Here is a 15,298-nt window from a genome sequence, read left to right as displayed (position 1 = left end):
AAATAGATTAAATGCTGTGAAGTGGGCAAAATGTGAAATTGCATGAGATATTAAATTGAGGCCAAGTGAAAAGTAAAGGTGCTAAGATGGGTACTTGGGAAAGGAAATGGAAAAAAAAAGAACATCAAGAGCAAGATTTCTCAGAAATCCCATTCCCTGAAATATCAGTGACCTGTGCAGATCACAGTCAGCTCAGACTCCCTGCAAAACCAGAGGGCAAAGGATGGGAAAAGTCAGAGAGTTCTCCCAGACAGCTGAGATGAAGACAGGTCTCAGGAAAGAAGAACATACCACTGTGAAGGCTAAAGGCCAAAGGAAGCAGGCAGAGGGCCAAGTTCAGGTCTCTCTGCCAAGAGAATCCAAAAGAGCAAATTCCAAGTCCCAGAAATATCAGACAGGAATCCCTAAACAGAGATACCAGTTCAGAGCATATAAGGACATAGTATCCATTGGGTATGTGCACACAGATGGAGAGGCCAAGACTGTGAAGTTCGGAATCAAATTCCCAGAATTCAGTGGTTAGGGTATCAGTGCTCAGGCATAATGGAAAAGAGACATGGTCATGAGCCAAAGAGCCTGGATTTAATTTCTGGTAGCTAACTGGAGGACCTCAGTTAGCTACAGCCTCTGGACCCGAAAAAAAAAATCAAAATTTTTTTGAAAGTTCGTATGTCAGACAGATATGTACAAGATCAATCTGCAGGAGGGAAATAAAAACTATATTCACTATAATACAGATAATCAACAGGGGACACTGGTAATATTCTCAAATTCTGTGATTTATGCAGCCAAAGTACCTGTTTTCTGTGCATTGTGCCTTCAGATTCCTAGCATAGCAAACATTTTATATCAGAGTCACTTCTGGCTGTTAAGGAAAGTATTCACATAGCCTTCACTGAAGGAGATTGGTTTGTTTTGGTTTAGTTTTTCTGTAGTCTTTGCAAGCTGCTTCTTTCCCGATATTCAAGTCACAGCGCCTTCATTGTGTGATAGAGGAGTGGATCTGGTAAGCCTGTGACAGGGAGGGATCTTGGCAAAAGGCTCCTGCTGAAGAAGTCCTGAAAGTCTCTTTCGAATACTGGACCTCATGAGAGGGCATATCTGTGCTTCATGGTAGCACCGTGGCCTTGCCCCTTCACCAACCCATGCATTAGGTGCCACTACAGGCAAATTACAGATCACATAGGTCATGCACATCCTCCGTCATCAGGTTCCACAAAGCAGGAGAAAGGGCAGGGTGTTTATATAGTGGGTGTCTAAGATAAAGGACAGGCAGGTGAGGAAAACCAGATGTGATGTCATGCCAGGAGCCTTTGAGCAATCATGAGATTTGACAGGTCTGTGATTTCCTTAATCTAAAATAGAAAGAACATGTTATCCTTTAAGGAGGAAAAGAGCTTGGGGCCCTTAATCCTGATGACAATCATCCTAATAACATCCTAAAAATAATCCTAATAACAACCCACAATAACTGAAAAGTCAAAGAGGGACTGCTACTAGGTTTAGCTAAGGAAATTCACTTACGGTTTTAATTAATGATATCCAACTGCCTTAAACACTGTACTTTGGGCTCTCTTTAGCATGTCTCAGAAGGTGTTCACTGGCCCTCCCCACCCTAACCTGCAGGGAAGGAATTGGCGATAGTCACCATAGAGCCAAATATGCAGACACCAACATAATGAGTCAGCCTGAGCTGCCTAAACTTGATTATACCCTTCATGTATTTGCAGCTACGAACACTGTGGGGGCTAGTTCTCAGTTTCTCAGACCACTTGCAAAGCAGGAGACACTCACAATGAAGTATACAAAGAGAGTAAAACAGGACAAGAGGCTTCCTTGATGGAAAACGTCTGATCAGATTTCTCCAGTATCAAAAGCATTATACAAACAGATCTTTCCGTATTCATCTTGTCAATAATTTACAATAAAATTAGCATATACTTAAAGTCTCCTACGCACAGATGGACTAGAAAACTTCCATGAAGCATTACACAATCAAGAGGGCAGGTGGATGTTAGATGCAAGAGATCAAGATCAAGGGATCAAGAGCAGGAGCTGCAGCCAGTACAGACAGAAGGGTCTAATAACCGACTCAAGGGACATTGAAGCTTCAGCTAGCAGCAGAGAGCAGCATGAAGCCACCATTGAATGGAACTTGCTTTCTGGTGTTCAACTAAGAAAGGAGACAGCTGACAGGAGTGAAATGGGGTCTGTCACAGTTAAGGGACCAACTTTATTCTCTCACTGGTGCTATAAATATTCCTTTGGTTTAACTGGCTTCCAGCAGTAAGTGCACAGACACGTCAGGAGAGAGACACTGCCTCTTTTAGCAGGATTTCAAAATTGCAGTCTCAATGACTCGCTTTTAAGGGGGCACGTAAGTGCCAATCCAGATTGGAAAATTACGTTTTTTAATGGCCTCCTTTGAAGCCCCATGCTTGTAGGTAGCACATCTTGACAAGCAGAAGAGAATAATGGTATTTACCAATGTGCAAAAATGCACTGTTGCTTAGAAATATGTATACTAACATTTTTGCTTTATAGTGTATTGATAGAAAGTGAAAAATATTACCAAGTGCTCAGCTAGCCTTATGCACTGTGAAATGCACTGTGCTCTGTTCTGCTTTCTTGTGCATAGTAGGCTAATAGCTCCCCAGGCAAAGCACAGAGATGTTCTGTGCTGCATGTGACATTCTCACCTGCCTTGTACATTTGAACGTACATTGTACTGAGCCTTCTACAACTATCCAAGATTATAGTAAAGGTCATGTAGATTTCTATAGTGACAAATCAAAAAATAAAACTGTTCTAAGAACTGTATGAAGAAAAAGAAGTCAAATGTGAAACTTTCTGGCATGCAACAAAACGGGTTCTGATATCCAAAGCAGTGTGCATGAGCTGGAGCTGTCAGAGGAAGTGCTGCTGGATTTTTCAACAACTTCACTACATCATCAAAACTTGCATATGAAAGCATCCCATAAAAAGCACATGTCTCAATGCAATCCAACATGTTTTCAAGCACTGCACTGTTACAATCTGGAGTCCTATTAATTAAGCCTTGCAGGTGAAAAAAAAACCACCTGCAGAAATCATTCAGATTTTCTAAACTTTCCTCTAACTAGTTTTCTTTGTGTAACTTGTACAACTGGCACCAAACATGCATTACTGTGGTTTTCTTGGCATGAGGTTGCAATGGCAGAAGGCCACATTGTTCAAGTGATAAAGCTACTGAGTACCAGATCCACAAAAAGGCTAGGGCATCTGCATTTCACTTATCTCTGTATTTGCCACCCAACCCTGAAGCTAAGATACATAGAACTGCTGGCTGCCTCCTTCCCCAGTTGGCATGTAAATCCTCAAGTCCCTCAAGGGACTCAAGTGTAAAGGTGAGTGTTCCCCAAGTACCTAGACGACTTCTGGCCATGCGCACAAATACTTAACATCACTTGGCAATTGAGTGCCAAGCCCTGCTGGGTCCCACCAGTTGGTGTTCCAGTTGGCGGGTGATCCAGGTGGTGGTCTATCAGCACGTCTAAAGGAAGAGTGTTACTCCTGCCTTTTGAAGCACAGCTAACAGATGAACTCCTGCTCCATACCACAATCTAGTGGTAAATCCAGCAAATGAAGCGGCAGTAAACACACATTCAAAGCCATCTTCTGCCTGATGGGATTCAACTGGCCTCTCCAAAAAACTTCTCTTACCAAGTGTCTGGCTATTTTATGGGGCAGGAGTCCTTACCATCTCTCTGGCTGAGTCTGCTTCACTTTGCATAAAAAATTAAAAGCTCACTGGGTGAAGGAAAGTAACCTGACTCTGTCACCTAGTGGTCAGGATTCTCCCCAGGGAGTTTCAAGTCCCACGTCAATAGAAGTGACTACAAATTTTGCAATGAAAAGTTACAATAAACAGTCAAATCAACATTGGTGAAGGGATGGTGTCCCAGGACTTTCCATGGGGGAATCACTGAGTACAAAGCATACCCCCCAAATCTTTAATTATTTTACAAAAACCAGAATGAGGGGGTGTAAAAGAAGTACCGTCCCTTATCTTCAGATCAGGGCAGTTTCATCAAGAAAGATGGGTTAAATCCTATCCATCAGAGCAGAACAAAGTGCCCCAGTGTCTCTGTGTGCTGGTCCTAGCCTCTGAGCTGTTGTGCTGCTGCATCATTCTTTAGACAAAAAGGACCGACACAAATCCAGGCTTAAAAAAAATGCATACTGCAAGCTGAAGGGTGGCTGAAACATAACAAATCTCACACTCTTAAAATATACTGATTTGTATTCTAGTACTTGTACCCAGGGACACTAGGAGCCTCTGAGTTTGGTTAGCTTGCTATCCAGCACCATTTTACAGGTAAAAAGGACACCTGGAGAGTCACTGTACTGTACTGTTTAGACAACCATCTTCTGCTTGTTTTCTTTCACAGAGAGAAATCTCTGAGTCATCAGCATCATTACTGCCTCCTTTTTGCCTACCTAGCCTCATTAAAAGGATTAGACTGATCAGCAAGGGGCAGCAATTTAACCAATGCACACTTTACAAACAAAGCTTCGCCAATTTCTTCCATCTCCTCTAATATTTTTCCCACATGAAGAAACACTGTGGCCTGATCTTCCCTACATAGGACTTCTGTTCTTGAAGAGGCAGTATTTATTATTTGCTGTCTCACATACGTAATGTGTACATGTTTTAATCCTTCCCATCAGCCTAACGTCTCTATCTATAGTAAGTCTAAGATGCTTATCATTCTATTGGCTAAATAACTGCCCCTTACATGGCAGAGAACATCAAATGCTCCTTAAATCCCATTACAGTCAGAGGAAGATGACTCACTGAGTGGCAACTAAAATAACGGTGGCATTGAAGTTGTTTTCAGTGACTATTGCACAAAGCCTATGGAAAAAGTCAGGATGAGTGACACCAAGAAAGAGACTATTGGCAAAATCTGTCTCTTTTCAAAATAAGAGAATACCAGTGGCTGAGATTAATGATCTAAAGATCACAAGGCACATATATGCTTATACAGAAATAAGCTGCAAACATCTCTGAAATGCAATGAAAGCCACTTTGAAAAGCTGTCATATAGTACAAAGCAATGTTAGGGGACATTGCTCTGTAGAGTAGCAATGTAGAGTAGAAGAAGACAACAGTCTACTCTTCTCATGCAGCTGAAGGATAGATTTGGCCAGGGAATATTAAAGGTAAGGCCCATTCTACCTCAACAATAAAACTGATGTAATGGCTATGAGCAATTAAACCCTTCCCTTCAATAGGGGATTTAGCTTAATTCTCTTTCCTACCCTGCTAGGGCACTGTTTGGTGCTGACCCGGAGGGGACAGTACCACCTATTGCCCTGAAAAGCACCACTTCATTTCAGGAGAAAATTATTTTCTTGCTAATTTGCTACATGAGCAGGTACCCTGCCTGGCCTGCCAGTCTACCTGTAAGCAGCTTGTAAGTCTGATGTGATACCAGTGTTTTATAGTAGAGGATAGCAGCCGAGAATTCTTACCTGTGGGTTTGACTAAGCTGATACTTGCATCTCTCAAGTGAATGCTGAAGTCCTTATTCCTCTCATCTCAATGGGATCTCTGCCAGAGAGGTATCAAGGCATAATGATGCAGCTCTCAGGATTTTTGCTCTTCTAAACAGCATCTTAAAATTCTACAGCTATTGTTAAAGAAAAACTAATTAATAAGATTTGGCACAAAGTAACAGGGCAGGCTTTAGATCTTCTGTTTATTGCATCTCATTTAGTGAACTTCCTTGCATGGGATTTAAGATGCGGCTTTCTACACCAGCAGCAAATATTTTGATTTCTAATAAAAAAAATTATGTTGATTATTGAGGCCAATGGATCCACAGCAACCGTGACATTGCTTGTGACAAGTGATGGGAACACTGGATATTTTTCGCTAGAGATAGTAAATAGGAAGACAGCTGAAAAATGGAGCCAGCACTGGAAGAGATTAATGAGAAACTAAATGATTTACAAGTACCATGTCCTCATTTGACTGGGAATTAGATAAATTAACCAAAAAAAATCAATGCTCTAACGAACCCGAAGAAGAACAACTCCACAAACATATCACAAATGGACTTGGAGACGAAGGGAGGAAAAGAGAGGAGGGAGAAAGAAATTGAAGAAATTACAGCCTACATTTTAAATGTGCTTAGCAACCCAATGGAAATGGTAACAATTCAAGCAGAAGCCCTTAATGTTGTTTCCTGAGGGTGACAAGCGGGGAAAGAGAAGCTGGTATATAGTAAACTTCATCTAAGATAGCTGATACAACTGTTAAAAAGAGGATACTTTGTATGTAGGGAAGTCTTGGAAGACAACTGGGACATGCTACCCAAAATGCTAGCAAAAGTTTAATTTTAAACATAATGGCCTTGCTGGACAGAGGAGAGCTCTAAATGCTGGGGCTAGAGACTGGAGATGGGGAAAATTAGCCTATATTAAGGAACATACTTTTGGGGATCTTCCAGGATACATTCTCTAAGAAAAAAAAATGCAAAAGCCATGCAATTTTTCCTACGTCAGCAAACTTCCATAGCCACAATAGGAAACGTATTGATTCTGCACCAAAGATAAAGTTCTGTATGAAAAGGAATTCTTCTTGGGAACCTGCAAAAAGTTACCACGTAGCAGGATTTTAACAAAGGAAATAGCACAGCTGGTTTTCAATAGTTATCATCACCAGATCCCTTTCCCAGGCACTGAATTCTACCTTATTCTTGCCATAGCCACAAAAGGGGCTAGAGCTGCAGCAGAGGATGACCATCCGTTTACATATTAACGGTTCTCCTTCCAGCCTGTTGTTTAATGACAGAATTTTCACTGAACCTGGGGCTGAGGGCTGTCCAGTACTTGGTTTATCTTAATTATTTTAACAGGTCCACTTCTTGGTTTGTTTACTACGTCCAGGTTCCTGGAAAACTGGAAAATGATTAGCAAAAGATTTTTACAGGCCAGGTCTATTACCCCCACGATCCATTAAGGTGATTCAGCTATATCTTGTTAATTAAAAGTCTATAAGTTTTTACATCAGTTTTACCTTTGGTGGGAGTTTGCAGCTGAAATAGCTATGTCTGCATAATACACGCTGTTCAAACTAATGTTTAACCTGCTTAAAGCTTCCTGCTCTAGCACTTAATAGTGCACATTATACCTAATATGTACATTACTAAAAGCATAGTCTTCTGAAGCTCTTCCTAGTCATGAATAAAAAGCAAAAATATCCAATTGTTCTGGTTCAGCCACCAAACCAAGAAATGGAAAAAAAATATTTTGACTCAACGCTAAACTTTTTTTTTTCAAGTTGAATATTATCTTTAGTATAGAGCATATTCAAACAGTTGTTTGGCAAGAGAGGGACAAAGAGACTCACTCTGGATGGTTTCAAGTCTTACTTGTAAAGGAAGCTATCTGGCCTCTCTTCTTTGCTGCAATAAATGCTTCTGTATTACTGTGCAGTAAAAATGTTAGAACAGAAGGAGTCAGCACACAACATCCTAAAGATGAGCAACAAGGGCTGTTCCAAGATGTGAGAACACTATTGTGATTTAGGTTCAGCTTGGATTTAAATCTTCCTCATCAAAATCCCAAGCAAGAACCACTGGAATATGGGCTATTAATGGAGAAAAGGAAGGGATCACTCCCTTCTTTATTGTTGTAAGTGGTATCTAAGTTCCTTTCTGAATCAAATCTCTAATGCTGAAATACTCATGTTTGGAAAATATCAGAACTATTCCTGTCAACATTTCTATCTCTTTTTAGGTTTTTTGTTTGTTTGTTTCCGCCAACATAATTTGCTGAATTAATTTCAAATTCAAGAATTGTTCTGACCAACCAAATATGGCCTATTTATTATTGAAGGAAGGAAGGAAGCAAGCAAGATGCAGTTGTGCTCTGGCTAAAGGCAGTTTATAGGTACTGTATGTGTAAAAAAAGTTAAGGAACATCACAGGGACCATGAGATGAGCTGTCCCTTCAGTGTGACATATAGCCAATTTTAACAGCATACTTAGAACTACTGGAGAATGAAATTCATCTCCGTGTAGAAAATTGCACTTAAACCTTCAAAACAAGACTTTAAGTGAGACACAAGTGGTTGCCTATACCTTTTCCTGGCTCTTCAATGGAGCTGAATTGCCTCCCAAGAGGTTAGTGTAAATATGAATACTCTTCTGAAAAACTGCAGAAATGCCACAGGTGAGCAGAAAAATATTTGTTTCAATGAAGACTTTGAAACAGAGGGGTGTTGTGAATTCCTCGGAAGCCTGCCCATTTGCAGAAGTGCCCTTAGTGTACAGGATACTTTCTGGTAAGTGTGTTCACGCTGTGCCTCTTCACTGCTTGGTAGGCACAGCCATAAAAGCTATGTGGATTTTTTTGTATTATTTACTCCAGAGGATTTTCCTTTCGATTCCATTTGACTGCTTAGGTGGAACAGAGCAGAAACATACTATCCAAAAAGTATCATGTGCACAGGGTTACCTGTGCTACTTCAGCAAGTGTGGTTCAAGAGGGATTCATAGTTTGTTTTAATTCGAAAAGGTATGCTAACTTTGCTGGACCTATTACCATAATCAATGCTTTCAGTAGCGCATTTTTAAAAGATTCATAGATCTTGTAAAAGTGAGGTACAGTTTTTGATCCAATCAGCATGCAAGCACATTTTTTTTTCGAGGATTTGAATGTGAAAATAATGTTGCCATGGAGCAGCACAAAATAATATTTTTCCAACATGACATAAAACGCCCACTAAAATCCAGTTTTGCTAGGCACTGAGTAATCTGAACAGAGCTGAAGTTGTCTCTGTGCTTTGCACAAAGGTTCTCAGTCTACAGCAGCAGGATCAAATAGAAGGGAAAACAATACAAAGATGATAAGAGAAAAAGAAGAAATACATTACCCTTCTGTTCTGCCTTAAAGATATTTGCTATCAACGTTGATAATGTTGCAATGAAATTAAACCTATTCTACGATGTTGTATTCTCAAAACAAACACATACTGATTTATTTTCTTCATATAAACAGTATATGCCTATCTAGCAGAATCAGTGCTGTAAAAGGAGTAACTTCCAAGGCACAAGGAACTTGTTATGTTCTTCCTAGATCTCTCTGAATGTACACAATAGTCTGAACTGTCAGTCTCAGTAGGCAGGCAGTGAAGGAGCACTAAAGCCACTGCTCCACTGGTAAGGAAATTACTGATCTCTGTGTGCAAGGACAGCCGTGCTTCTTCACCTCTCTGTGAAGAAGGACACCCCACCTGCCAGGACACACCGGGTAGCGAGCAAACTACTCCAGCATAAACCACCACCAAGTGGGCACTTACCGGCAGAGTGCAGAGCACATAAAGTGTTTGTGGGACTGCTGAGGGGACAAAATGCCTGCAAGAAAACGTGAGTGTATTTGAAAAGGAGGCAGGAGGAGGAATAGGGGAAAGGACGAGATCATCTATGAGGTCAGAGGTGCAACAGAAGAGACATTTGTAGCTCCACTTGGAGTACCTTTGAGATTCTTCCTACCAAATTCACTGGTACCAAAATGTTTCCTGGTCTTTTTAAAGATAAATTGGAATAAATTGGAAGCTGTGAGACAAGCCTCAACATGAAATCACTCTGACTGACTAGTAAACTCTAAAATGAGGAAAATCAGGTCCTGAATGACTGAAAAGCTCCACGTGCCCTGCCATCAATACAACAAATGAGCCATCCTTACTCTCCACTGGCCTTGGGACAAGTGGCAGAGATGCTGGCAGATTCAGAGGAGTTCCAGACACACATAACATACACCTGTGACTCCTTATCCTGTGGATGACTCAGGACTAATCTCTGACCTACTGGGTGACACTGCCAGAACTTCACAAAACATTGCACCATGGGAAAGCAATTTTATAAGACAAAAAGGGAGATCAAGAGGAAGAAACCCTGAGGACAAATTACTTGAAGTATTTCAGCACCCCACCACATTCATTTCATTATGAAGATCACAAACAATATATGATGGAGCAACCAAAGGTGCTGAAGTGTAAGACGTGCGCTTCACTATTAAATTTTAAAGCTTTAATTATAAAAATGTCTGACCTACTCTAACTGGCATCTTTACCTTTATGATAAAGAGAACAAGAAGCAAGGGGACTTAATAGACTGAAGTACTCTTTCATTCCTTTAGATCAGCCCTTTGGATAAAGGCAAAGGCATAAATCTTGTAATTAAGAGGGAGTTTAAATTGCCAGTGTTTGAGCTAGACAAACTAGATTTGTCTTGTGTGTAAGCAGGGGCTTGGTATGATAGTTAGGACACACACTCAATGTCTGTCTAGGTCTGTAGTACGGATATTTCTTTACACATCTGTGTCTTTCATTCTCCAGTCACAGGCTTTGAAAACTAGCTTCTTTTGGCTTGCCACCTGCCTTCTCATCCATTCAGAAAACCAGCTCACACTCTGTGGACTCAATACCAACTTCATGCAGAGGGCTGGCACATGGTCTATGGACTATTTGAAGCAGAAAGGAAACTCATGATACACAGTCTTTGTACTAATCCTCCAAACGCACAAAATCTATCCCTTGTGACTACACCCGAGTGAATACTAAGAAATATTTGATGTAGGTGGAATTCAGGAATGTAGTAGCAGTCACAGCAGGTGTGACCAGAGGTCCTTCCTGCCAGAATCCTCTCTATGACGGGGGCCAGAATGGGATGCTTAGGAAAGAAAACAAAAACAGAGTTAACATGTAGCGATGCTGTCCCCAAGTACCATGCCAGCCACCAGCAATTTACAGCTTCCTGAACAACTGATGATGTATTTTTATTTCCTAGTCCATGCATTTGTCCTGTCACTTTTGGAACCTTGTCAGATTCAGAACAAACTTGTCAGGTACAGAACGACACTTCTTTCAGGCAGGCCTAATTTTACCTAACTTCTGCTGTCTAGATCTCGGATAGCTAGTCTAAGCCATTTTTTCTCTGTTTCCTCTATCAGCTGGGAGAAGCAGGCTTTTCAGAGGGAAATTCCGCTCATCCTAAGATTAAGTATTACAGACATGGGGGATAAGTTGCCTCCTGGAGATGCTGTTTCTTCCTCCATTAACTTAGGAGGGAGCCTGATGAATGCCTAGCTTACGACAACTATAGTTAGGTGACACAGATTCATTGCCAAAAGCATGCCTCTGGAATGCAAAGATTGCCGTAAATGGCAGATCCAAGAAACCCAGAAAATGGAGTTTAAAGGGACCTTAAGAGAGTCCCTTTAACTATACAGAGATTCTCTGGCCTCTGATCTGAGTGATCTCATTGCCCTTTAGGATGGAGCCGGTTACTGGAATGACCTACTCACAGTATGTAAGTTCTTAATAAAGTCCAGGGCTGTGACAAAGGAAACTGAAATTGGTACAATATTTGACAACATACTTGACATTTCCAAGAGAATGCACTATCTAACAATAACAACAACAACAACAATAATTAAAAAATGTTTCAGAAAAACTGAATCTGATTATGTGATGAACTGCTAAACTAGAATGTGAACAGAATTTTCAAAGGGGGGAGATAATCAAGCAAATGTTCAAGAAATAGTCTCGTAAGAATGTCAAATGTCACAATTATCCATTTACTTGATAAAACAAGTACTCTGTTGATTAAATTTTATTGCTCTCACTGCTTCCTGCTTTAAAGATTAAAACATCAGAATCAATTCTAAAACACCAGGTTTGTCAGAAAGGGGGGGGGGGGAGGAGGGTGCCTGTGTCAGCAGAAGTCCTCAGACAAATTCTGAGCCACTTTAGAGGGTCTGTAAAGTCCACTGCCTTTCACATGCCTTAGTTTTGCTGCCTGCGCTGGAGAGATGGGTAGAGACCACAGTTTTGTTTTCATCAGAGTTTCTTTTGGGAAATCTAATCCAACCACCACCAGCAGCTATTCAACGCATGCAGTCCTCACGGCTACAAAAGTTGGCCACTGCAGAGAGCAGGATGAGGAAGACTTCACTTACACTCTGCTTTTCTGTAGAACCAGCTATCACCTGGCTTTAAGCAAACACGCAAAAGTCATTACCGTTTGTGCTCCAATCTGATTCACCATGGCATTTCCATCTCAGTGTAACTTTATCATGCGTCAGCAGAAACCTGGAGTGACACAGGAGTTATTCCAGCCTTGGCTATTTAGAGCTCTTCAGAGATGAGCCGTGTGTGTTACAGTAGGTCTGCTTATGTAAGAGGGGGACCTTGTGATTTACAGCTCATGCCAGAATTTGGAAAGGCCAGCTGGCCAGCTGCTTTCAGTCTGTATTACACTAGCGCTGGCTCTAGCATGAAACTGCCCCATCACTTTTGGAAATCCTTCTGTTTCTACATGGAGCTATTTCCACATTTTGCTAGTCGTGTTCATTTCCAGCAACAACTGCTACTGCCCCCGCCACCAAATCCAGCAAGCACCAACTCCAGTCCTCTGGCCCGCTTATACAGTGCCATCACTGAGCCATCCCCTGCGTGGTGTGGAAGAGTGCTGCCATACTACGTGGTCTCCTAGCTTCTTGGCTCAAGCTTTCAGTGGATGAGGAGGAACTTTAAGCTTATCAAATGTCTTCTTGCTCCATCTCTACAATGGAAAAGAAGAACGGGGACTGTGCAGCAATACTGGCTAAATAGCAGCAGCTGCAATGCTAATACCTGTGGGGATGCCTGGAAAGATAAAGGAAGTGTGAGGAAGGGGAGGGAGAAAGTAGGAGCTCCTTCAATCACATCTTCTTTTGATACATACGGATGTACAGGAACAGGAGCTGAAGGATGCTCAGCCTGACATGTCAGTATTACAAAGTATCTGCCAAAGGACAGTGAATACCATTATCTCTATTCTGCTACATGTTTTGTCCTTTGCAGCACAATTTAAAAACCCCCTGAAGACTTGGGCCAGAGTTTTCAGAAATAGAAACCTAAAGTTAGAGCTACATTTAGACACTGGCATCAAATGGTCAGTGGTGGCTGCTGCATGCTCAGAAGCTTTCACAGTTAGCCCGCCTGTGTCTCAACACAAACCTGGCTGTTCAGATCTGCACTTCTATTTCTGAAACCCTTGTGTGGTGAACCCACTGGCCAAATCCCATCCCATAATGCTGCTCATTAGGTTCTGATTCAGTATCCTGCCAACCAGCCTTATGTTCAGATGAGCTACACACAATTCTTTCAGAGCCTGCTATCACCTTTCACTGTGATTTCAGCAGCTGGGCAGATTAATATTCAGAGGGCACAAACAACTACATTTTGCTTCATTACTTTTAAGTAATAAATAAAATGGATTCTGAAAGTTCTCCCAGACTGTTCCTCACTCTTTATTGCTTTGATATACTAAACCACAGTGTCCCAACCAAGGCATATTTCTCTTACATTCATCTTACTTCACCGTGAAATGACTGAATTCAGCAAGTGGGTTTGAAATATATACCAAAGGCAATGTAAAACAGGACCCTTATCAAGTGTGAAAAAAGAAATGTAGTTCATAAACAGAGTAGAAAGCATATTTAAAACAACTTCTAATGAACTCCAGAGACAGTAGAGCTTGAAACAGGCAACATACCCCTGACATCAGCATCAGCTTTCAAAAAATCACATTGTCCATGGGTCATATATTTCACTGCGTCTCTGAAGAAATGTTAAATCAATAAAATACCTAAAGGTTGCAGACGAATCAGACAGTATTCTATAAAAAGCCAACCATTATTGCTGAAGGGCAACATAAGAGCTGAAGAAATATATGCAAGGAAAAGGCCATCCCTCCCACCGGAGCCCATTCATATTCAGTCGCATGACATATTCCAGCGGACACCTGTGAGCAGTACCGGGAGCTGGAATCGTATCAGCCCACTCGCTTTGCTTCGGCAGATTTCCTTGATGATGTAGGATATCTCGCACACTGTCAGCTTGATTTCTCAAGTGCTTCCTTACCTGGGCCTGGTTTTTAGCAACATAATGAAAACTGAAGATTACGTTGGCAACACATTCACCAATTAATACTTGCGGTACATCAGAACCCATTTTTCCAGATTGCACATCCTATATTCCGCCTTCAAAAGGCCACAAGATTATCCATACCTTGTAATTGTGAAATCAGGTCTGGACACCTTTTAACAACCCACAGTAGATCTTTGTTTTAGTTGTTTATGTATGTACCACAAGGAAGCAATCTTCTTGCTGAGGAAAATACACAGAGGAAAATAAAATACTCAGTGAAAGCAAGCTTTGATATTCTGCTGTGAATCCAGAAATTTAGCCTATTGTGTCATAGAAGACTTTTGCTTCTTGTTTCCTTCATATGCTGACATCCATCTTACTAGACACATTAAAGTGAGTGGAGTCCTTAGAAAATCAGACTACCATACTTATCTGCCTCAGTTTTCACAGTAGTAAAAATAAATGTAGGTGTCTGCTTCCTGAACTCCTGCAAAGCACTTTGATCTTTTTAGGCTAGCAGTTTTAAAAGAGGGCAAAGCAGTCTAAAAGCCAATCCAGTGTTGATGGGGAGACTTAGCACTACTGGAATTAAAATTATTTTAATTTCTTGCAAAAGCTGGGACTAGAACCTGTATCTCCTGATGTTAACATTATACAAAGCCCTCTCTTTTCAATCATGGTAGCATACAACTCTGCAGTAGTTTCAGAAAATAATAATTAGTTCCAGAAGAAGTGTATATTACATATATTATGTCTTGGCACCACAGTTCTCTATCCTGCTTTCCTGTTGCTAAAAATACAAATTGTTCACAACCATGCTTTCAATATCCATTTAATATTTGCAAACAGGGTGTCTTTGACAAACTGAGGTTTTGGCTAGGCTTCAGTGAGCACTGTGTTCAGCTCCATTACCTGCAGCATCACAGCCTTCTGAAGATATATCTTCCCACTGTTGCCACCAACATAGACACAAAAAAGGGGTCTTATTTTCCTCACAGTCACTCTCCTGCAAGCTTCACGGTTTGAAAAAGCCAATCTCGCTTACATTTCATAACTCACCTCAAAGAATTTGCCAGTTCAGGGGAATGTCAGATAGCCTTTAGGCTTTATACTTGTCTTACTTAAAAATGTTGTTTAAGTTTTACCCCAAATCTTTACCTCTCTTCCCCTACACATGTCCATGCTGGATTGACTTCTAACAAGCACTTGTTTAGAGATATAGGCACTTAGCAATGCCAAAGACAATGCTTTCAAGCAGATGACTTTGTGGGTGGCCAAATGCTCACCAGCCAAACGTACATCAAAATTCTTTTCATTAGTTTACCGGAATGC

At 41.0% G+C, this 15,298-nt stretch overlaps 1 protein-coding gene across 1 annotated transcript in view; it reads right to left on the bottom strand.

The window, feature by feature from the left end:
- Window positions 1-14,152, bottom strand: part of GADL1 (glutamate decarboxylase like 1) — a 118,643-nt gene extending 104,491 nt beyond the window's left edge. The window contains exon 1 of the mRNA XM_076331132.1: window positions 14,108-14,152. The gene's annotated coding sequence lies outside the window, so the exon portion shown is untranslated. The remainder of the gene's footprint in view (window positions 1-14,107) is intronic.
- Window positions 14,153-15,298: the final 1,146 nt, after the last annotated feature.

The sequence above is a fragment of the Aptenodytes patagonicus genome, chromosome 2 (assembly GCF_965638725.1).
Source record: "Aptenodytes patagonicus chromosome 2, bAptPat1.pri.cur, whole genome shotgun sequence".
Lineage (NCBI taxonomy): Eukaryota > Metazoa > Chordata > Aves > Sphenisciformes > Spheniscidae > Aptenodytes > Aptenodytes patagonicus.
This window is presented reverse-complemented; position numbering and strand designations above follow the sequence as displayed.